Below are 21899 nucleotides of genomic sequence, written 5' to 3'. Positions count from 1 at the left end.
CCTGGGCAGGCTCACTGCCTTGAAAGGCTATGCTCACAGGGGCACGGGCCTCACTCACACTTTCCAGGAGCCCATGCAAACACTCTGGATGGACACCTGAAACACAGATTCACCACCGAAAGTGGAAATACCGTGTCCTTAGGATTCTGGAACTTACTCTTTATTTTTCTTTATTTCTATCTGTTTTGGCCTTCCCGAGGCATATGGAGTTCCCAGACCAGGGATCAGATCTGAGCCACAGCTTCAACCTACACTGCAACTGTGGCAATGCCAGATCTTTTTATTTATTTTTTTTTGTCTTTTTGCTATTTCTTGGGCCACTCATGCGGCATATGGAGGTTCCCAGGCTAGGGGTCGAATCAGAGCTGTAGCCGCCAGCCTACAGCAGAGCCACAGCAATGTGGGATCCGAGCCGCGTCTGTGACCTACGCAACAGCTCATGGCAGCGCCGAATGCTGGATCTTTTAACCCACTATGCTAGGGCAGGGATTGAACCTGTGTCTTGGTGCTGCAGAGATACCGTTCATCCCATTGCACCACAGTAGGAACTCTATTTTTTTATTTTTTATTTTTTTTAAATTTTTTAAATTTTTTTGTCTTTTTGCTATTTCTTGGGCCGCTCATGTGGCATATGGAGGTTCCCAGGCTAGGGGTCTAATCTGAGCTGTAGCCGCCAGCCTACGCCAGAGCCACAGCAATGCTGGATCCGAGCTGTGTCTGCAACCTACACCACAGCTCACGGCAACGCCGGATCGTTAACCCACTGAGCAAGGGCAGGGACTGAACCCGCAACCCCATGGTTCCTAGTCGGGTTCGTTAACCACTGCGCCACGACGGGAACTCCCACAGTGGGAGCTCTAGAGGGCACCTTTCCAACATCCTCTCCATCCCTCTGCACTGCTGTCTGTCATCATCATTCTTGCCTCTGCACATCTGGGATGTCAGGCTCCCCAAGAACCTCAAGCTGCTGAATAGCCAGGCCTCTGTCAGACCTCTTAGAGGGATGGCTCCATGCCACTGTAATACAGAGGAGCTGTCACAGTGGAAAGGCCTGACTTCTGCATGATACTCAGGCCGGCTGCACAGGAAGTGACCCCCAAGCCTCCCTGGGGGACCATCTCCTCTCCTCTAACCCCACACAGGCTACCTTGTGGGGGTTTGCTATCCTGTCATGGACTCTTGGTCATCATTAACTCAGGCTGCAGGACACCAGTTCCCCTCGGCCTCTCTGATGATTTTAGGGGGCATGAGTGTGGGTGGGCAGTATCCAGGGTGTGCACGTCTGTCCTGAGTGTGGCTCAGCTTTTTCCCTTCAGAACCACATGTGGGGACTGTTGGGAGGTAGTGGGACAGTTCTTCTCAGTCGTCATTCTGTTTGGTTGTTCTGGTGACTCCAAATACGGTGTCCCCGTGCTTCTCAGACTGGAACGCACAGCCCTGATCCTTTGTGTGGAGGATGCAGGACAGAGCTTCTGGGTGCAGCTTTCTGGAGCACCAAGTTCTTGTCAAGATTTGGAAGAACCGAGGAATTCCCGTCGTGGCTCAGTGGTTAACAAATCTGACTAGGAACCATGAGGTTGCGGGTTTAGTCCCTGGCTTTGCTCAGTGGGTTAAGGATCCGGCATTTCCTTGAGCTGTGGTGTAGGTTGCAGACGCGGCTCAGATCCCTCGTTGCTGTGGCTCTGGCGTAGGCTGACAGCTATAGCTCCGATTAGACCCCTAGCCTGGGAACCTCCATATGCCGAAGGAGTGGCCCAAGAAATGGCAAAAAGACCAAAAAAACCCTTCCCCTCCCCCACATAGAAGAAGAGCAGTTGGGGGAGGTGCCCCGGGAAAGACCTCCAGTCTCTGAAGTTGCACCAGGTGGGACCCAAGGGCCGGACCTGCAGCCAGGGCGGCCTCTCCTCTTGTCCCCTGCTCACCAGGCTGCTGGATATGATGCGTCTGAAGGCCTGGCAGGTGCCAGACATCCTCCTGCTTTGAATTCCGTGCAGAGAACACCCCCCTTGTCCACTGGGCCAAGTCCCCTTGCCCAGGCTTCCCTGCATACACAGCGTGACCTTCCTGCACTGCTCCTGCCCACAGCCGTGGTGTCCAGCCCTGGCCCACCTCCTGCACTGCAGCCAGGCTCTGGGCTCAGCATCCTCCTGCTTTGCACTCAATGCAGGGAGTGTGGCGTGGCCCTCCTTGCCATCCAACAAGGACCACACGGGGCTCACTTGATTGTGACACTTCTTGCTGAGCAGCCTGAAGCACAGATGCTTTCAGATAAAGTTGGGGGATTTCCCACACCCCCTGAGGACCAGGCTGGGGTCCCACCAGCAGGTCGACCCTCTGGTTTTTGTGAGGCTCCCTTGTTGCTGCTGGTGCTGTGGTTGGAGGGGAGGCCCCAGGGGGCTGGAGGCGGTGGTCCTCGCCTCTGGGCTGGGCGGGGGCCTGGCAGGTCTTTGGCCTTCTTCCCTGACTCCTGGTCCTCCTCTGGCCGAGAGCTGCTGGGGATCAGAGGCTTCTCTGCCCATGAGCCCTGTGCCGAGGCCCAAGCCTGCAGTTTCACGCTCATTTTGTCCTCAGGAGGTTTCCTGGCTCTGAGTCCCCGATTCAGTCCCCTCCTGGTGGCAAAGCTGAAGGGCTAAGACTAGCAGCACATGTGCCCCAGGCCTCTGTCTGTGGCCGTGGTCCTGTCCATGGTCCATCGGGTCTCTTCCAGCCAGTTGCCTGGGAGAATTTTATGATGTTTGGTGATATAAAACCGCCCTGCACCTCTACTGTGCTGCCTGATGATATTAACTAACACTGCTAACTATACTTACAGACAGCACCAAACAGCAGTGCTAATACTAATGATACTAACAGTGCTAAATAACTATGCTAACAATACTAACTATGCTAACTCATACTAACTACAATTACTACCATTGCTAACTGTGCTTATTAGCTACCTTGTTTTATTGCAGTTGCTTTTTTGAGCTTTAAATGTAACATGCATTTGGAGTTCCCACTGTGACAAAGTGGGTTAAGAATCCAGCTGCAGTGGCTTGGGTCTGCAGAGGCTCGGGTTCAATTCCCAGCCCTACTCTGTGGGTTAAAGGTTCAGCCTAGGCCACAGCTGTGACTCAGATTCAGTCCCTGGCCTGGAACTTCCATATGCCACTGGTGTGGCCATTAAAAAAAAAAAAAAAGATAATGTGCTTTTGTACAAATTGAAGGTTTGAGGAGTTCCCGTCGTGGCGCAGTGGTTAACGAATCCGACTAGGAACCATGAGGTTGCGGGTTCGGTCCCTGCCCTTGCTCAGTGGGTTAACGATCCGGCGTTGCCGTGAGCTGTGGTGTAGGTTGCAGACGTGGCTCGGATCCCGCGTTGCTGTGGCTCTACCGTAGGCCAGTGGCTACAGCTCCGATTGGACCCCTAGCCTGGGAACCTCCATATGCCACGGGAGCGGCCCAAGAAATAGCAAAAAGACAAAAAAAAAAAAAAAATTTGAAGGTTTGTGGCAACCCTCTGTCGAGCAAGTCTGTGGGTGCCATTTTTCCAATAGTGTTTGCTCAATTCAAGTCTCTGGGCCACATTTTGGTAATTCTTGAAATATTTCAAACTTTTTTTTTTTTGGTCTTTTGTTATTTAAGGGCCGCACCCACGGCATATGGAGGTTCCCAGGCTAGGGGTCCAATCGGAGCTGTAGCCACTGGCCTACGCTAGAGCCACAGCAACGCGGGATCCGAGCCGCGTCTGCAACCTACACCACAGCTTGGCAGCGCCGGATCCTTAATCCACCGAGTGAGACAGGGATTGAACCTGCAACCTCAGGGTTCCTAGTCGGATTCATTTCCACTGTGCCACAACAGGAACTCCTCAAACTTTTCATTATTATTGTATTTGTTACGGTGATCTGTGATCAGTAATCCCTGTTAGTGTTGCAAAATGATTATGATTTGCTGAGTGCTCAGATGATGGTTAGTATATCTAGTAATTTTTTTTTTTCAATTTTTAGGGCCAAACCTGTGGCATATGGAGGTTCCCAGGCTAGGGGTATAATCGGAGCTACAGCTGCCGGCCTAGACCACAGCTGCAGCCACATAGGATCTGAGTCGTGTCTGTGCCCTAAACCACACAGCTCGTGACAACACTGGATCCCTGACCCACTGAGTGAGGCCAGGGATCAAACCCATGTCCTTGTGCGTACTAGTTGGGTTCATTAACCACTGAGCCACGATGGAAACTCTAGTAATAAAATATTTTAATTTTTGTTACTATTATTTTCTTTTTCTTTTTTTTTTTGCTTTTCAGGGCCTCACCTGCAGCATGTGGAGGTTCCCAGGCTAGGTGTCTAATCAGAGCTGCAGCTGCCAGCCTACGCCACAGCCACAGCTCACAGCAACGCCAGATCCTTAACCCACTGAACGAAGCCAGGGATCGAACCTGCAACCTCATGGTTCCTAGTCTGATTCCCGCTGAGCCACGATGGGAACTGCTAAAATATTTTTAAATTAAGGCAGGTACATGTTCTTAGACATAATGCTTCATGGTGTTAATTGCACATTTAATAGATTACAGTATAGTGCAAATGTAACTTTTTTTTCTTCTTTTTTGGCTGCCCCATGGCATATGGAGTTCCTGGGTCAGGGATCAGATCTGAGCCACAGCTGTGATCTTGCTGCAGCTGTAGCAATGCTGGATCCTTTAACCCATTGTGCTAGGCTGGGGACCTGTGTCCTAGTGCTGCAAAGATGCTGCTAATCCCATTGTGCCACAGTGGGAACTCCTGTAAACTTAACTTTTATATGCACCAAAAAGTTCATGTTGACTTCATTTATTGTGGTATTCACTTTATTGCAGTAGTATGGAATCAAGATTGCTCACAATATCTGAGGTATGCCTGCTGTATACCTGAGGTATACTAACTGTGCTAACTATACTAATAATACTAACTATATTTTTATTTCAAGGAAAAATGAGGAAAATATCAAATAATGATTATCAGTAAATTTCTCATGACCTTGGAGGCCAGATGGCTTGGGTTGATGAATTCAAAATGTTGAAGGAAAAAAAGCTGTCAACCAAGAATCTTTTCTCTAACAAAACTGTCCCTCAGAGATGAGGGCGAAACTGAAAGCTTCCCAGAGAAGCCAAGACTGAGGAAGGTCTTTGCCACCAGACCTGCCTGTAATGCAGGGCATCCTGCCAGTTGAAATGAAAGACACTGGACAGTAACCCAAAGCCTGTGAGCAAGTGAAGGTCTTTGGTAAAAGTAAATACACAGGGAGTTCCCGTCGTGGCGCAGTGGTTAACGAATCCGACTAGGAACCATGAGGTTGCGGGTTCGGTCCCTGCCCTTGCTCAGTGGGTTAACGATCCGGCGTTGCCGTGAGCTGTGGTGTAGGTTGCAGACGCGGCTTGGATCCCGTTTTGCTGTGGCTCTGGCGTAGGCCGGTGGCTACAGCTCCGATTGGACCCCTAGCCTGGGAACCTCCATATGCCTCGGGAGTGGCCCAAGAAATAGCAACAACAACAACAACAAAAAGACAAAAAAAAAAAAGTAAATACACAGGAGTTCCTGCCGTGGTGTAATGGGATTGGCAGTGTCTCTGCAGCACCAGGACACTGTGGACTGGCACAGTGGGCCAGGATCCCTGGTCTGACACAGTGGGTTAAATGATCCAGCATCGCCACATCTGTGGTGTAGCTAGCAACTATGGCTCAGATCTGATCCCCGGCTCAGGAACTTCATATGCTGTGGGTACAGCCATTAAAAAAAAAAAGAAAGAAGGGATGTTACTGCCCATTCTATAAAAAAAGAATTATGAGAGAATCCTATGAACATTTCTATGCCAACAAATTGGATAGCCTGGATGAGATTGACAAATTCCAAGAAGCATGCAAACTGCCAAAACTAAATAGCAAATAGCATCATAACTTGTTGTCAAGCTGGGAGATTGAATTTCATTATCAAAAACCTCTCAACAAAGCAAAGCCCTGGACTTAATGGCTTCACTGGTGAATTCTAACAAACATTTAAAGAACTAATACCAATCGTTCTCACATTCTTCCCAAAAATCAAGAAGGGGGGTGCCTTTCTTAACTTATTCTATGAAGCCAGCATTGTTGCAATACTAAAGCCAAACAAACACTAAAAAAGTGAAAACTACAGATCATTTTCCATTATGAACAATGATGTAAAATCCTCAAGAAAGTACCAGCAGATCAAATTTAGCAGCATAGTAAAAGGATTATATACCGTGACCAAGCGAAGTTTATTCCTGGAATGCAAGGATGGTTCCACAGCCAAACAGTGATCATTAATACACCATATTAACAGGATGAAAGGGGAAAAAAAATATCATCTCAATTGATGCAGAAATAGCCTTTGACACAATTCAATACCCTTTCATGAGGAAAACATTCAAAACACTGGAAATAAAAGGAAATTACCTCAACTTAATAAAAGCCGTATGTGGAAAACCCACAGTGAACGTTAATACTCAGTGGTGAAAGACTAATAATTTTGTTTGTAAGGTAAGGAGCAAAACAAGGGTGCCCACTTTACCACTTATGTTCCGATCAGCCCTGGAAGTTCTAGCCAGAGCAGCTCTGCAAGAAAAAAGACATCCAGATTGGAAAGGAAAGAGTATATCCATTATCTTGTATGTACAGTACTCTAAAGATTTCATATCAAAAAATTTTATAAAAATTTAAAACCTGTTAGAGCTAATAAACAGAGTTTCAGGATAGAAAATGAACACCCAAAAACCAGCTGTAGTTCTGTGTACTAAAAATGAACATTCCAAAAATGAAAGCAAGGAAACAATTCTGTGTACAGTAGTATCAAACAGAATAAAATAACTAGGAGTAGATTTAATGCAGATGAGAAAGGCTTGTAAGCTAAAAACTCTAAAACATTGCCGAGAGGAATTGAAGACAATGTAAGCAAATGGAGAGACAGCTAACATTCATGAATGAGAAAACACTGCCCAAAGCCGTATACAGATACAGTGCAGTCCTTACCAAAACCCCAGTGATGCTTTCTGCAGAAGTAGAAAAACCCATCCTAAAATTCACAGAGAAAATTGTGGGGCCCTGAATAGTCAAAATAATTTTGAAAGCACAAGATTGGAGCTCTCCCACTTTGTGATTTTAAAACTTAACTACAGAGCTACAGGGATCAAAACTATAGTTCTGCCTTAAGGATACACATGTAAACCAGTGGAACAGAGTAGAGAGCCCAGAGATTAACTTTCACATACATGGTGAATTGAATTTCATAAAGGTGCTAAATACATTCAGTGGTGAAAGGACAGTGTCTTCAACAAATGGTAATGGTGCTGAGAAAACATCTACCCTGAAGAAGAATTTGGACCCTGACCTGTCACCATATACAAAAAATAAATCAAAACTAATCAGTCATCTCAATCAAAAGACCTAATCTATAGTTAAAACTATAAAAGTCGCAGAAGAAAACAGGGAAAAACATGACATTGGGTTTGGCAGTGATTCTGTGCTTGTGACACCAAAGGCACAGGCAACAACAACAGAATATATAAATTGGACTTCATCCAAACTAAAAATTTGTGTTTCTAAGGATGCTATTGAGAGTAAAAAGACAGAGTTCCCTTGTGGGGCAGTGGGTTAAGGATTGGCATTGTCAGTGGAGCAGCTTGGGTTGCAACTGAGGCACAGGTTCAATCCCTGGCCCAGGAACTGCCATATGCCATGTGCACGGCCAAAAAAAAAAAAAAAAAGAGTAAAAGGACGACCCACAGAATGGGAGAAGACACTTTAAATCATAAGGTTTAATATTCAGAATGCATATTTAAAACCCCTCCAATTTGACAACAGAAAACAAGCAATTTGAATAAAGATGAGTTCCCGTCGTGGCTCAGTGGAAACGAATCTGACTAGTATCCATGAAGATGCAGGTTTGATCTCTAGCCTTGCTCAGTGGGTTAAGGATCTGGCATTGCCATCAGCTGTGGTGTAGGTCACAGATGTGGCTTGGATCTGGCATTGCTGTGGCTGCAGTGTAGGCCAGCGGCTGCATCTCTGATTTGACCCCTAGCCTGAGAACCTTCATATGCTGTGGGTGCAGCCCTAAAAAAAAGGAACAAATAAAGATGGGCTTAGGACCCAAATAGACATTTCTCCGCAGACGATATGCAAATGGCTGATCCATATACAAAAAGTATTTGGCATCACTGGTTGTTAGGGAAACTTAAATCAACAGTGACATACTACACATAGACTGTGATGGCTTATTTTTAAAGATGCAAAAAATAGATGTTGGCGAGGATGTAGAGAAATTGGGAACTTTGTGTATTGCTGGTAGGAATGTAAAATGGTGCTGGGGCTATGTTCCTTAGAATGTTAAACAGCATTACCACATGTCCTGACACTGAGTTGTATACCCACAAAGTTTGTTATCTAACGGATACTCATAACACTGTTGCTCACAGCAGAATTATTCACAGCGGTCCAAAGGTAGAGAGAACTCACCAGCTGATAAATGGATAAGCAGATATGGTATATCCACACAGTGGTACATTGTTTACCATCTAATGGGGTGAAGTTCTGATGTGGGCTGCAACATGGGTGAACCTTGAAAACATGCCAAGTGAGGTAAGCCAGACTGGAAGAAACAAATATTAGACAATCACTTTCTTTTTCTTTTTTTCAGGGCCACATCTGCAGCATATGGAAGTTCCCAGGCCAGGGGTTGAATCAGAGCTGCAGCTGCCTGCCACAGCCACAGTAACTTGGGATCTGTATTACATCCACAACCTACGCCACAGGTCACTGCAACGCTGGATCCTTGACCCACAGAGTGAGGCCAGGGGTTGAACCAGCATCCTCATGGATATTAATCAGGTTCTTAACCTGCTGAACCACAACGAGAACTCCTGGACGATCCTACTTAAAAGAGCTATTTAGAAAAGGCAATTTCAGAGGCAGAAAGTGGACTAGAGATTACCATGGGCTGCGGGAGGAAATGGGGAGTTATTGCTTAATCTGCATAGCAGAATTTGTTTGCCCTGATGAAAAAGTTCTGGAAATAGATAATGGTGGTACCACAGTGCGATGGTCTTACACATGAGGAAATTAAGATCAGTATCTTATTTTGAACAAATTCGTCTCCTAAATAAAACCATCTGACAGGTCTCTGACCTTGAAATGTGATTTCATAGTTACATCAAGGCTGGTAAACAGCAGCAGGGGAATGGAGGACCTCTATTCTAAAGCAGCTGTCCTGCCTAAAGAGAATGAAATTAAATTGACTGTTTCACCACCTGGAAGGGTGCTCAGCAGCTCAGTGTGGGATGGTGGAAAAGCTCAGGGACCTAGCCTCGTAGTTAAGGAATGTTCGGCCCTTTCCATTTCAGTGTGATACTGGTATGTTTCCACCTTTAGTTACTATTCAGCAGTGATAGTCCTAAATTTATCCGAAGCAAGCTGTGCATCAGTGATCTTGTGAGCCATGTGATTATTTTGTCAAAATCTTGTAGGCACAGTTTGAGTCCCTTTAAACCTACACGTCAGTGATGACCGAGGATATTTCGTTGCCTTTGGAATGGAAGCAAGGTATTTTGAAACCTTAGTCTGCTCTTTGGCACTTGGTCCTCAGCCTGAAGAGCTGGATGGGCGCCTGGGCAGGGCAGTCGGCCGACTGTTTCCTGTCTGCCCTGGTGCATGGTTGGCTTTGTATCAGCCTAACCCAGCCAGGGATGCCCAGGTGTTTGCCTAAAGCACCCTTGGTTTAGATGGGGTTAACACTGAGTGTTGTAGAGCAAGCAAAGAGATTGCCCTCATCCAGTCCCTGGAGGCCTGACTAGACCAGAAGGCTGAGTCAGAGAATTCACTACCTGAAGGTTTTCTCCTGTCTCAGTCTTCACTGGATCTGGTGGAAGGCAGGGTGTGCTCTGATGGGCAAGGTCAGTACCATCACCTGGCCAGCACACTTTTGATTGTTCAACCTTTGAATGAGCATGGAGAAGTTCATTCAGCAACTGTAACACAAGTGAGATATAAAAACGAAAGGCTAGTGAGAGCTGCAAGGAAACACTTGGTCGCACATATGCAACTGATGGTAACTTTGAAATCTTTTCTAGTATAATCCTCTTTGTAGGGGGAGCAAGGCAAAATCTCATCACTCTCTCCTGCCCACCCCATAGCGACTTTGGGAGAGGTGCATGCCTGTTTTTTTTTTTGTTTTTTTTTTAAGGGTTTTGTTTATAAGGGTTTTGTTGTTTATTTTTTTAATGATTTTTATTTTTTCCATCATAGCTGGTGTTTTATTGTTTATTTACTTCCCTCTGGAATCCTCCCTACAACCCTAAGTCTCTCCTGCAGATGAGGAAGAATATTGAGGTGCAGATGTGGAAATTCCTATCACTCCCCACTCCCTTTGTGTTAAGAGTTTCTTTTAATTACAAAGGTAATATATGCTTGCTATTTTAAAACTTCAAAGATGGCAGGTTTTATAGATGTGTATATAACATCGATGTCTGTTTATTTCCTCATATCCTGTTTTTAGGAAAAAGTCTTGACTGTGTACTTATTACACAGCACATAACTTTTCACTTACAAAGTGTCCCATTAAAATGAGCTGGGAATGGAGCCTGGCTCAGATTTCTTTGCATTCTAGCTTTTGGCCCCATGCAGGTGCTTGAGAAATGCATCTGTTCCCCCGTCTCCAGCCTCGGAACAGGCTGTGCACACCAAGGCCTGTCTGTCCATATTGGCATGACCTGACCTCTGAGCTGGCAGTCCTTTATTTAGATCTTCATGACTTGGTTCTACACAGTAGATCCCTATTCTGGAAAAAGGAGGCACTTCTACCCCAGAGTGACAGCGGTCAACCGATAATCTTAATTTGTTTGTTTGGCCTTAGGCATGGCCAAAGATAAAAATAAAAAATGACTTGATTTTAAGTTAAATTACATGGATAGGGTCAGACTATACAGAACTCAGGACACTGAACTAGTAATCTGAGTGAGTCACTCTTTTAGGCATTACTGAAAAGCAGTCAGGCACTTAGTATTTTCACTTCTATTGACGCCTGTCAGCCTGTGGCATTGTCCTCATGGGCAGACATTGTGTCTTACTGTGCAGGAATCATGGGGCCTGTGCCTAACTAACCATTGCCCTCCCCTGCACTTGGCACCTTCAGTGAGATTTAAACCGCATTGTTGAAAATAAATTTCGTGGTACTTAATGCCACTGACGATACACTTAAAAATGGTTAAAATGGTAAATTTTATGTTCTGGATACTTTACCACATACATTATAATATATAAATTATAATGGAATATAAATTATAATGGAATAAGAATACTTTCCATAACTTCATGCTGATATAAATTTGAAGGAGGGCAGTCCTCTTGGCAATGCCTAGCTAAAAGTAGTGAGTTGGTGTGTCCTAGGCCACAAGTGGCTTTGCTGTGTGGAGATTAAAGATGAAAAAGGCTAAAGGATGGGACAGGAGAAGGGAAAGTGGAACCTTGAAGGGTTTCTGCTCAGTTTTCCCCAGAAATTATAGTGTTTACTGATGTTCATTTCCTTTCAAGCCCTTTTCCTCAGTAAACTAAGTAGGCCACGTCATTTATTCCTTATTACAACCCTCCACCCCCACCCTGCGTGTTTTCTTAACTTTCTGAAGTCTCAAACACACTTCTCCAAAAACAAAAAGGGGTTTCATTTTAGTGCAGCATGTTAAGGATCTGGCGTTGTCCTGCAGAGGCCCGTGTCTCTGCTGTGGTGTGGGTCTAGTCCCTGGCCTGAGAATTTCCACATGCTGTGGGCACGGCCAAAAAAAGGCAGAATAAGTAAAAGCAGAAACAAGAGAGAATTATATAGTGTCAGGAAGGATTACTTTGTTTATTTTTTGCTTTTTAGGGTCGCACCCGCAGCATATGGAGCTTCCCAGGCTAGGGGTCCAATTGGAGCTGCAGCTGCTGGCCTATGCCACAGTCATAGCAACACCAGATCCAAGCCATGTCTGTGACTTATGCCACAGCTCACGGCAGTACTGGATCCTTAACCCCCTGAGCAAGGCTAGGGATCCAACCTGCAATCTAATGGTTCCTAGTCAGATTCATTTCTGCTGTGCGGGGAACTCCAGGAAGGACTACTTAAATTAAAAATGGTAGCGGAGTTCCCATCGTGGCTCAGGGGTTAACGAACCCAACTAGCATTCATGAAGATGCAGGTTCCATCCCTGGCCTCACTCAGTGAGTTGAGGATCCACCGTTGCTGTGGGCCTGTGGTGTGGGTCGCAGATGCGGCTCAGATCCCGAGTTGCTGTGGCTCTGGTGTAGGCAGGCAGCTACAGCTCCAATTGGACCTCTAGGCTGGGAACCTCCATATGCCAGGGGTGCAGCCTAGAAAGACAAAAAGAAAAAATAGTTAAAAAATGGTAGCGAGGACCTTCTTGGCTAGAGAGGAGGTGTTTACTGGTGGAGCACACCTGAAGTACTTTGGAAAGTTCTGTTTGAGACATGTCCTTTTTTTTTTTTTTTTTTTGTCTTTTGTCTTTTTCTAGGGCTGCACCCACAGCATACGGAGATTCCCAGGCTAGGGGTCTAATCGGAGCTGTAGCTGCCAGCCTACGCCATAGCCACAGCAACTCAAGATCCAAGCCACGTCTGCAACCTACACCATAGCTCATGGCAATGCTGGATCCCTAAGCCACTGAGCGAGGCCAGGGATCAAACCTGCAACCTCGTGGTTCCTAGTCGGATTCGTTAACCACTGAGCCATGATGGGAACTCCCGTTTGAGACATTTCTTAGGTTGGTTTTCCTTGATAGGCCTGACATCCATGGTGCTGGTGAGGGGTTTGGAGGGCGAGTATCAGAAGCTGTTTAAGCAGGTTATGACCTGATCAGAGAGCGGGCCTAACTGCACTGCCTCCCGAGGCTGCTCCTCTAATGTGGAATAGCTGGCTCTTTGTAAAATGCTCTAATATGAAAAGTTCCAAACATGAAAAGTCACTAAAATCCTACAGTACATAAACGCACACTTCTACCAAATTTTATCAGTTAACATTTCATCTATTTGCTTTATCTGCGTATTTGGTTGAACAGATATGAAGTATATTAGACATCATGGTACTTCACCCATAAAGCCCTGAGTCTTTCCATCTCGAATGTGGTCTCTTCTCCCTTTTGTGTGATTACCTTTAACTGTGAAAAGATGAAGCTACTTGTCTTAACACAATGTCCCACCTCTTAGGTTTGGCTGGCTGTATCCTTTGGTGTTGAAAGTGTTTCTTGTGAACTGGAAGCTGGATCTGAAAGCTTGAGTAACAGTTACACGTTTTTGACAAGACTACTTTGTAATGTCTGATCATCTTATCAGTGAAGATAAGTTTAATCACTTTATTAAGATGGCCACAGCTGTATTACTGCTCTTCTCTCCTTACCTCTGTGACTAGGAAGTTACTTGTGGGTGATAGTTTGGTACCACATGGATCTTTAGTTCCCCACCCACATTTTACTTATGTGCTGTCAGCATCATTGATGATCTTTACCTGACTTTGTTTTCATTGAGTTGCAAGATGTTTCTTTAAGTCATTTCAAGCATTTCCTCTGTATTCCTTCTACTCTTTTTTTTTTTTTTTAATTTTAAAATGTGTTGGCTTCATGTGTACAGCAAGGTGATTCAGTTATACACACATAGATATTCTTTTCCATTATGGGTTATTAAAAGAAATTGAAGGAGTTCCTGTAGTGGCTGAGTGGTTAATGAACCTGACTAGCATCCCTGAGGACACAGGTTCAATCCCTGGCCTCGCTCAGTGGGTTAAGGATCTGGCGTTGCTGTGAGCTGTGGTGTAGGTCGCAGATGTGGCTCGGATCTGGCGTTGCTGTGGTTGTGGTGCAGGCTGGCAGCTGTAGCTCCGATTAGACCCCTAGCCTGGGAGCCTCTATATGCTGAGGGTGCGGCCCTAAAAAGACAAAAGACAAAAAAAAAAAAAAGGTAACCGGCACTAATTGTTTTACTCTAATTATGGACTTTAAGGTGAGGAATTATGTGAAACATTCTTTTTTTTTTTTATTTAATTTTTTTGTCTTTTTGCCATTTCTTGGGCCACTCCCATGGCACATGGAGATTCCCACGCTAGGGGTCGAATCGGAGCTGTAGCTGCCAGCCTACGCCAGAGCCACAGCAACACGGGATCCAAGCCGCGTCTGCGACCTACACCACAGCTCACGGCAACGTTGGATCGTTAACCCACTGAGCAAGGGCAGGGACCGAACCTACAACCTCATGGTTCCTAGTCGGATTCATTAACCACTGCGCCACGACGGGAACTCCGAAACATTCACTTTTTAATGAAATAATCTTGCTCATCAGAATTTACACTTTGTAACATTTTTGGTAACTTCTAAAGTCATGACTGCAGAAAGGACTCTTGGTACATTGAGTTGTCTTAGACTTAACTGCTCAGCTGAATGACCTGTCTTCTGTTTCCTCTGACAGGGTTTACCCAGTGCTTCTTGGTATATCCTTCTTTATGCTACAGCTGGTGATTTAGTTTCCTTGATTTGAAACTTTTTAAACAACTGGCTAGATCCTGTTCTCTGGAGGCAAGTGTTTGTTGTATACTGAGGCTGTCAGTGTTTAAGCCCCTGTGTTCCATGGAGCACATCAGAGTTCATGTGAAATTTTTGCATTTGTGTATGTCTAGGTAGAGTGGCCAACTGAAAACCTAGAGCCTTCTTCATTTTATTATATTTATTTATTTTTATTTACTTATTTTTGTTTTTTGGCCAGCCCATGGCATATGGAGTTCCCAGGCCAGGGCTCAGATCTGAACCACACTTTCAGCCTATGCCTTGGCTTCAGCAATATCAGATCCTTTAACACACCACGCCAGGCCAGGGATCAAATTTGTGTCCTGGCACTGCAGAGATGCCCCTGATCCCATTGTGTTGCAGCGGGAGCTCTCCTTTATTTTAGAAGACGTTGCTTAGGCAGGAGAGGTGAGTGAGTGTGAGAATCAGATGGTGAGAAGGGCAGGAAGGTCATTCCACTTAAAACCATGTAACTGGCAAGAGTTAGAACTGTCTGGAGTGCTGGAAAGGGACTGAGTTGGAAAAGTGGGAAAGCTGTGGCTAGAGGAGCTGCTGCTCCAGGGGTAGGGATGCACGTGAAACCAAGGCGCTCACAGCACTTCCCTGCCACCCAGCACTGTGACAGTGGGACATCTTAGGGTTTCGCATCTCCTCTCCGTCTTTGATATTTTAGTCCCAGAGGGACCAAATACATTGCTTACTTGTAACTTGTTCTGTGTTCATCAGTCGATGCACATTTGGGGGTATGTTTAAACTCCCGTATTTGCCATTTGTGCTCCAGCAAAGGGGGACTGACTAAGGCTTATTGGTGCCCCCGGGGGCTGTGTTTGCTGTAGAAGCTCATTTCTTTTGCCTTTTTTTTTTTTTTTTTTTGCTTCTTAGGGCCTCACTTGCAGCATGTGGAAGTGCCCAGGCTAGAGGTCAAATCAGAGTTGTCGCTGCTGGCCTACACAAACAGCCACAGCAACATGGGATCCGAGCCATGTCTGCAACATACACCATAACTCACAGCCACACCAGATCCTTAACCCACTAAGCAAGGCCAGACTTCAAACCTGCATCCTCATGGATACTAGTCAGGTTCTTTAACCACTGAGCCACAACAGGAACTCCAAGAAAGAGTATGTCTTAATTTTAGGCTCTATATTTGGTGGAAGATTCACTCAGTTGTGGGGCTCATCTCAGCAGGAAGGGTGGAGGCTAAAATAGGTTTGGAGGGAGTTCCCATTGTGGCTCAGCAGTTAGAGAACCCAACTAGCATCCATGAGGATGAGGATTTGATCCCTGGCCTCGCTCAGTGGGTTAAGGATCCAGCGTGCCCATGAGCTGTAGTGTAGGTTGCAGACATGGTTCGGATCCTATGTTGCTGTGGCTGTGGTGTAGGCTAGCAGCTGCAGCTCTGATCGGACCCCTAACCTGGCAAGTTCCATATGCTGCAGGTGTGGCCCTAAAAGACAAAAAAAAAGGTTCTGAGATTTTACTGGTCAGAGGACAAAGAGTGCCATAGCACACTGAGTTGGAGAATGTTGTGCTGGATTAATAAGGGGCTCATTCCATTTCACCAGGAGCCAATTGTGGCTTCAGGAATTTGGGAAGTATAGGCACCGAGCTTAACAATAATAAGCAACCACTTGATGTACCAGTCATTGCTCTCTGGCTCCTCCACATGTTCTTTCTCATCCTCACAGGAACACATCTGCCTTCTTCAGATTTGGGAATTCAGTATAAGGGCCAAGGAGAACAAATTACTGATCTCAGCTTGCACAACTGGTATGTTTCGGAGCGCTGACGTGAACTAGAGCCTTTAGATCTCAAGCCCTGGCATCTGACTGCAGGCAGATCTGAGCCCTATAGGGAAAATTATTGGGATCACCCCTGAAGCCATAGCATTCTGACTGGCCTTTGTGTGACAGCTGCAGCCTGTTAGGAAGCTGTCAGTCTTCAAGTTCTGAATCCTGCACTCTGCCTCTGAAGATGAACCACAATGTTTAAAACGTTGGAAATGTTGGCTGTTAAATCTAGGTGACAGGTATTGTTAAAAGATAATTTTCAAGAAAAGGTAGATCATGACTCATTTAAATGTGAAACGAGCACGTCAAAGATTTTGTTTAACTCCATTAATTGAGGAAAGCAGGGGGAAGTACCCAACCAGTTCAAAAAAAATACGAAGAACAGATGTACTGGTTGGTCTAGTTGGTGAGTAATGTTGAAAGAACATGCAAATGCACACAAAACTGGCTTTTCTACAGCAGTTTGTCCAGATAGAATTCATTTGTCCTGCCATCACCTCTGCAACATCCAGCTGGTCAAAAGCAATGAAACCCAAGAGCGAAATAGCCCAGAAGAAAGTACTCTTAGAGTTCAGAGTCTAAGAAATTTGTTGTTTCCCATTGGAGGCATCCCATACTCTTTAATTGCAAGTGTCCGTACAGAATATGGCACTTATATAATGCCGTTCTCTTTACATTTTTTTCTTCACATTGAAGGTTTTGAACACTTGTTTAAAAACATTTCTGGTGGGAAGACTTTGTGAATTGGAGCCCCAGTACTTACATATTAAGCTCAGTAGACTTCGATGACATGGTATGAAATGTAGTTGTTATGTTAAAGCTGATGTACTTGGGGATTTTCTGTTGTGGCACAGAGGAAATGAATCCGACTAGGAACCATGAGGTTGTGGGTTCAATCCTGGACCTTGCTCAGTGGGTTGAGGATCTGGCCTTGCCATGAGCTGTGGTATAGATGCGGCTCAGATCCCGTGCTGCTGTGGCTGTGGCGTAGGCCGGCAGCTGTAGCTCTGATTTGACCCCTAGCCTGGGAACCTCTGTATGCCGCACATGCAGCCCTAAAAAGCAAAAAAAAAAATAAAAATAAAATCTGACCAATTTTCTGCTTCAGGTATCTGTCCTGAGGATGACAGTCCTTGAATAGATAGCAGGCTCCTGGTATTCTTGTATTCCTAGTATCTAGCTTGGAAGCAATACTAAGATTTAGACAGATGCCTGTAAACCCTTAAATGTTGGGCAAGAGTTTGCTGCTCTAACTTGTATTCCCCCTTGGGTAACTCCTCCGTCCCTGTTGCAGTGTCAGAGGTGAGTGCTCTTTGATCTTATTCCCTTGATTTTATTCTTTGGAGAGAGAGAGAGATTGAGGTGGTGTGACCTGAGCAAAAGTTGAAATCAGACATTCATTTTTTAGAAGAAACAAACCAGTCTTCACCTGGGACATCTTTGGAATTAAAGTTCCCTGAGAGCCAGCAGCCTTTCTGCCCTCTAGTTACATGTTGAGCAGGTTGGCCCCCCTGCAGGGAAAGTCCAGGTTGGGGCTTGTTGTTGAAGAAGATGAGGAGTGCTGGAGAGGTGGTGCTACAGCAGCAGCCTCAATCTCTCAGCCTGGCCTTTGGCCACTGCTTGTGTAACATGGGGACTGGAGGGCCACCCTCCTGTGGCCTCTGGCTGTGCCTGTGTTCACCTGGTTTCCAGCCTTCCTCTGTTTAGGGGGAAAGGTCCCTGGCTCTTCATCTGCCTGTTTGACCTCTTTCCTCCTTTTCCTTAGTGATGGTACCTCCCGCAGCACCTGGGTTTCCCTGTGGGGGAGCTCAGGGTGGGGCATCGCATGAGTAGTGGGAGTTGACTTCTTGTCATCTAACCTCAGCAGGCATGATACTGTTGTTTGCATTCTGTGCTGTACTTGCTTTGAGCTTTAAAAAAATTCCAAGTGTGGAGACAGATTACTTGCCTGACTGGATTTCTTTTATTTTGGCATCTTGATTTGGGAAGTGATCAGGAAGAAATTGTTTGGGAGTGTAAATCTAGCCATGTGAAATACCTCACTTCACCATGTTTCTTAAAGGAGTACTTGAGTACTGACAAAACTGCATTCATTTCCGAAACAGGACCTTGTGAGACTATCTACCACTGTCAGACTTCCATACCTCATCAGAGAAGGCTTTTAAGATTTGAGTGACATTTTTGTAATTTTACCTTCCTAAGGCAAGGAATCTGTCAAAACCATTCCCGTTAATCAGTGTGATGTGTTTCTGGTCCTTAATGTTGCTGATGTTCACTGTTTTGAAACCATTAACCGAACCTCCATCTCTTGGGTTACAAAGGACCTAATACAGTGTTTGGACACTCCTGGTCTGCTTGGACCAGTGTTACAAATATTTTGACGTAGTTAGGATGCAGCCAGTATCTTCTTGTAGTATCCTAATGAAAAATTCAAATGTTAACTAATACATCAGGTTTGCCCTTGAAGAACTAGAATCTTTACTGTGTTTTCAAGAGTGAAAGAAGATGGATTGAATGATTAGTAACAAAAATGAATAATAGGAGTTCCCATGTGGCTCAGTGGATTAAGGATCTGGCATTTTCACTGCTGTGGTTCAGGTCACTTCAGTGGCATGGGGTTGATCCCTGGCCTGGGACTCGCATATTGTAGCTGCGTCCAAATGTTGGAGATGTTTGAGGACCATCTGTTCTAGTAGAATCCTCCAGATTATTTAGACCAGCACCATAGAATACACCTTTGTGTGAGGATAGAAATGTTCTATATCCACACCGTGCAGTGTGGAAGGTGCTAGCCATTCAGTTAGTGTGGCTGAGGGACTGTATTTGATTTCATTTGGTTTCATTTAAGTTTCCAGCTGTGGCTAATAACTGCTGTGTAGAACAGCACAGGTTTAGACCAGTCTTTCTCGACTATTTTTCATTATTGCATCTCTCTTCTGACCCCAAGGCCTTTTTATTTATTTATTTATTATTATTTAAAATTTTTTAAATTTAATTTAATTTTTTATTACTCAAATGAATTTATCACATCTGTAGTTGTGTAATGATCATCACAATCCAGTTTCACAGGATTTCCATCCCACAACCCAAGTACATCCCCCCACCCCCTGACCCCAAGGCCTTTTAAGATTTTTCCCCTAATTGTTTCTCTGTCCTAGTGAGTTTTTAATACCATGAATATACTGCGTCTGTCTGTCTGTAGGTATGTATTTATCTTTTCCAGGGCTGTACCCACGACATATAGAGGTTCCCAGGCTAGGGGTCTAATAGGAGCTGTAGCCACCAGCCTGTGCCACAGCCACAGCAACGCAGGATCCAAGCTGAGTCTGTGACCTACACCACAGCTCACGGCAACACCGGATCCTTAACCCACTGAGTGAGGCCAGGGATCGAACCCACAATCTCATGGTTCCTAGTCAGATTCATTAACCACTGAGCCTTGATGGAAATTCCTGTGTCTATTTGTTTTTATACTGTGGCTTCTTGAGGGCCACAAGCCATTGTTAATATCACCCCTGTTTGGGTGTCTAGACTAGCCAGGGTTGGCTTTATTGTGAAGACATCCCAATGTTAGGACACTTCTTGGACAATCATAGTGGCTCCTAAGGCTAATAGTACCTACGAGTGGAATTAAGAACTGCACAGCTGAGTGAGTTTTTAGAGGTTTGTAAAATTCTCCATCAGTCATCCTTGTCCTTTGGTGACATTCTTATGACATTGACACGTGTAAGTAATGGATGGTACTTGAACTGAGAGGCAGGCTAGTGAGTCTGATCCAGTCAGAGCTAGGCAACCAGGAAGTTCAGAGAACTAGAAGTCACATTGCATGGAGAGGAGTTGAGAAGTTGGGTGGCCTCTGAAAGTGCAGCACTACACAGAGGGAGATAATACCGGGGTATGTGTGCAGGCCGGGGCTGTGGAAGAGATGCCTCTCCTAGTGCAGTAGTGACTTGGGAGCACCCAGTATGGTTGAGTGTTGGTGCATTCATTTTGTGCTGTACTTGGGCTCACTGTTTATACAAAGACATAGAACCCCTTGTCCAGTAAGAAGTTGTGAAATAGCCAGCTGTTTGGCCCATGAGCTTTCCAGTTTAATATTTGAAAGCTGCAAAACAGAATGCTTTGTTCATTTTGCAGGGAATTATGATGGCCTTCTTTTGAAACAAAAAGTGTTTGTAGTTTTCTGTAGGTCAACCCCAATATCCAACCCAGCACCTGACACTTAATGGACACTCAGCAGGTGTCTGAACCACACTTAGGCCATGGTTAGTGACAATTGTTCCTGAAGAGAATAGGAACATGTGATTGGATGTGTCTAAATATGATTGAATGAAGCATAGCAGAGGGGATGGCCCTTTTCGAACCTGTGTCGTATGGAGGTTCCCAGGCTAGGGGTTGAATCAGAGCTACAGCTGCTGGCCTACACCACAGCTCACAGCAACGCCAGATCTCCAACCCACTGAGTGAAGCCAGGGGTCAAACCCACATCCTCGTGGATACTAGTCAGATTCATTTCCACTGTGCCATGACGGGAACTACAGAACATGCCCGTTCTGAGGCATGGCGTGTATAGCTCTTCAGTTTTGCTTCTGGAAACGATGGGCACTTCTGCTGGTTGTTCTCTCTCTTGCCTGTCCCCTTACACCTCAGGTCCTGTGTTCACTCTGCCCTGTGTGAGGACTGTCTTATCACACAGCCCATCTCTGGAAAGTGGGGCCCTCCAGCTGCTGTGGGCGCTGTGCCCATTTCAGCACAGGCTGTAGGCTGGGTCCTCAAATCTGAGCTCCGGTAACAACTAAGTACCACCTTGTCTTGTAAAAACATGTCTGATTGCAGGGTTGCTCCAGGTCCTCTGGTACTGGGGGAAAGAGGAAAATATAAAATTCAGCTGAGCTCAAGTTTTCCCTGTCTTGGAAATCCCTGCAAACTCTGACATGGAAATGTGTGAATGTGCATCTCAAAATATGTTTCTTACCAGGTCCTTGTGTCACTTAAAGCAGGGGCTCCTGAACTTTCCAGAGTACAGACCGATTTAGCAGGGCAAGAAATTCCCCAGGCCCAGCTCACTAACTCCCAGTCATCTGTGTCCCTGGTGTGGGCACCCTCTTTGGGCAGAGTCCATTCCAGGTTGGTCACAGCTTAGCTCTACCCACAGTAACTCTGCTTATAGTGAGCTTTCCCTACAGTGAAAGATAGCTGTTACTCAGATCCTTTATCACATCTGTGTTTTGATCTATGTGTGTCCTCTCAATTATATATTTACAATTTAAAGAGCATTAGCCAAACCACATACTTAATTGACTAAAGACCATCTCTTCTGGGAGTTCCTATTGTGGCTTAGCAGTAACAAACCCGGCTAGTATCCATGAGGATGCAGGCTGGACCCCTGGTCTCAGTCAGTGGGTTAAGGAGCCGGTATTGCCATGATATGGCTTGGATCTGGTGTGGACGGCAGCTGCAGCTCCGATTCAACCCCTAGCCTGCGAACCTCCATATGCCACAGGTGCGGCCCTAAAAAGCCAAAAAAAAAAAAAAAAAAGACCA

At 45.4% G+C, this 21899-nt stretch overlaps 1 protein-coding gene across 3 annotated transcripts in view; it reads left to right on the top strand.

Annotated features, from left to right (window-relative positions):
* The window catches only part of RAB7A (RAB7A, member RAS oncogene family), a 72307-nt gene that overhangs the window by 23061 nt on the left and 27347 nt on the right, over nt 1-21899 (top strand). The window contains exon 2 of one of the 3 annotated variants that reach the window (XM_047782336.1): nt 16254-16335. The exons of the other annotated variants lie outside the window; for them this stretch is intronic. The gene's annotated coding sequence lies outside the window, so the exon portion shown is untranslated. The remainder of the gene's footprint in view (nt 1-16253; nt 16336-21899) is intronic. 3 annotated transcript variants of the gene reach the window in all.

The sequence above is a fragment of the Phacochoerus africanus genome, chromosome 1 (genome assembly GCF_016906955.1).
Source record: "Phacochoerus africanus isolate WHEZ1 chromosome 1, ROS_Pafr_v1, whole genome shotgun sequence".
NCBI lineage: Eukaryota > Metazoa > Chordata > Mammalia > Artiodactyla > Suidae > Phacochoerus > Phacochoerus africanus.
The sequence above is the reverse complement of the archived record's forward strand: the minus strand, read 5'-3'. Positions and strand labels throughout refer to the sequence as shown.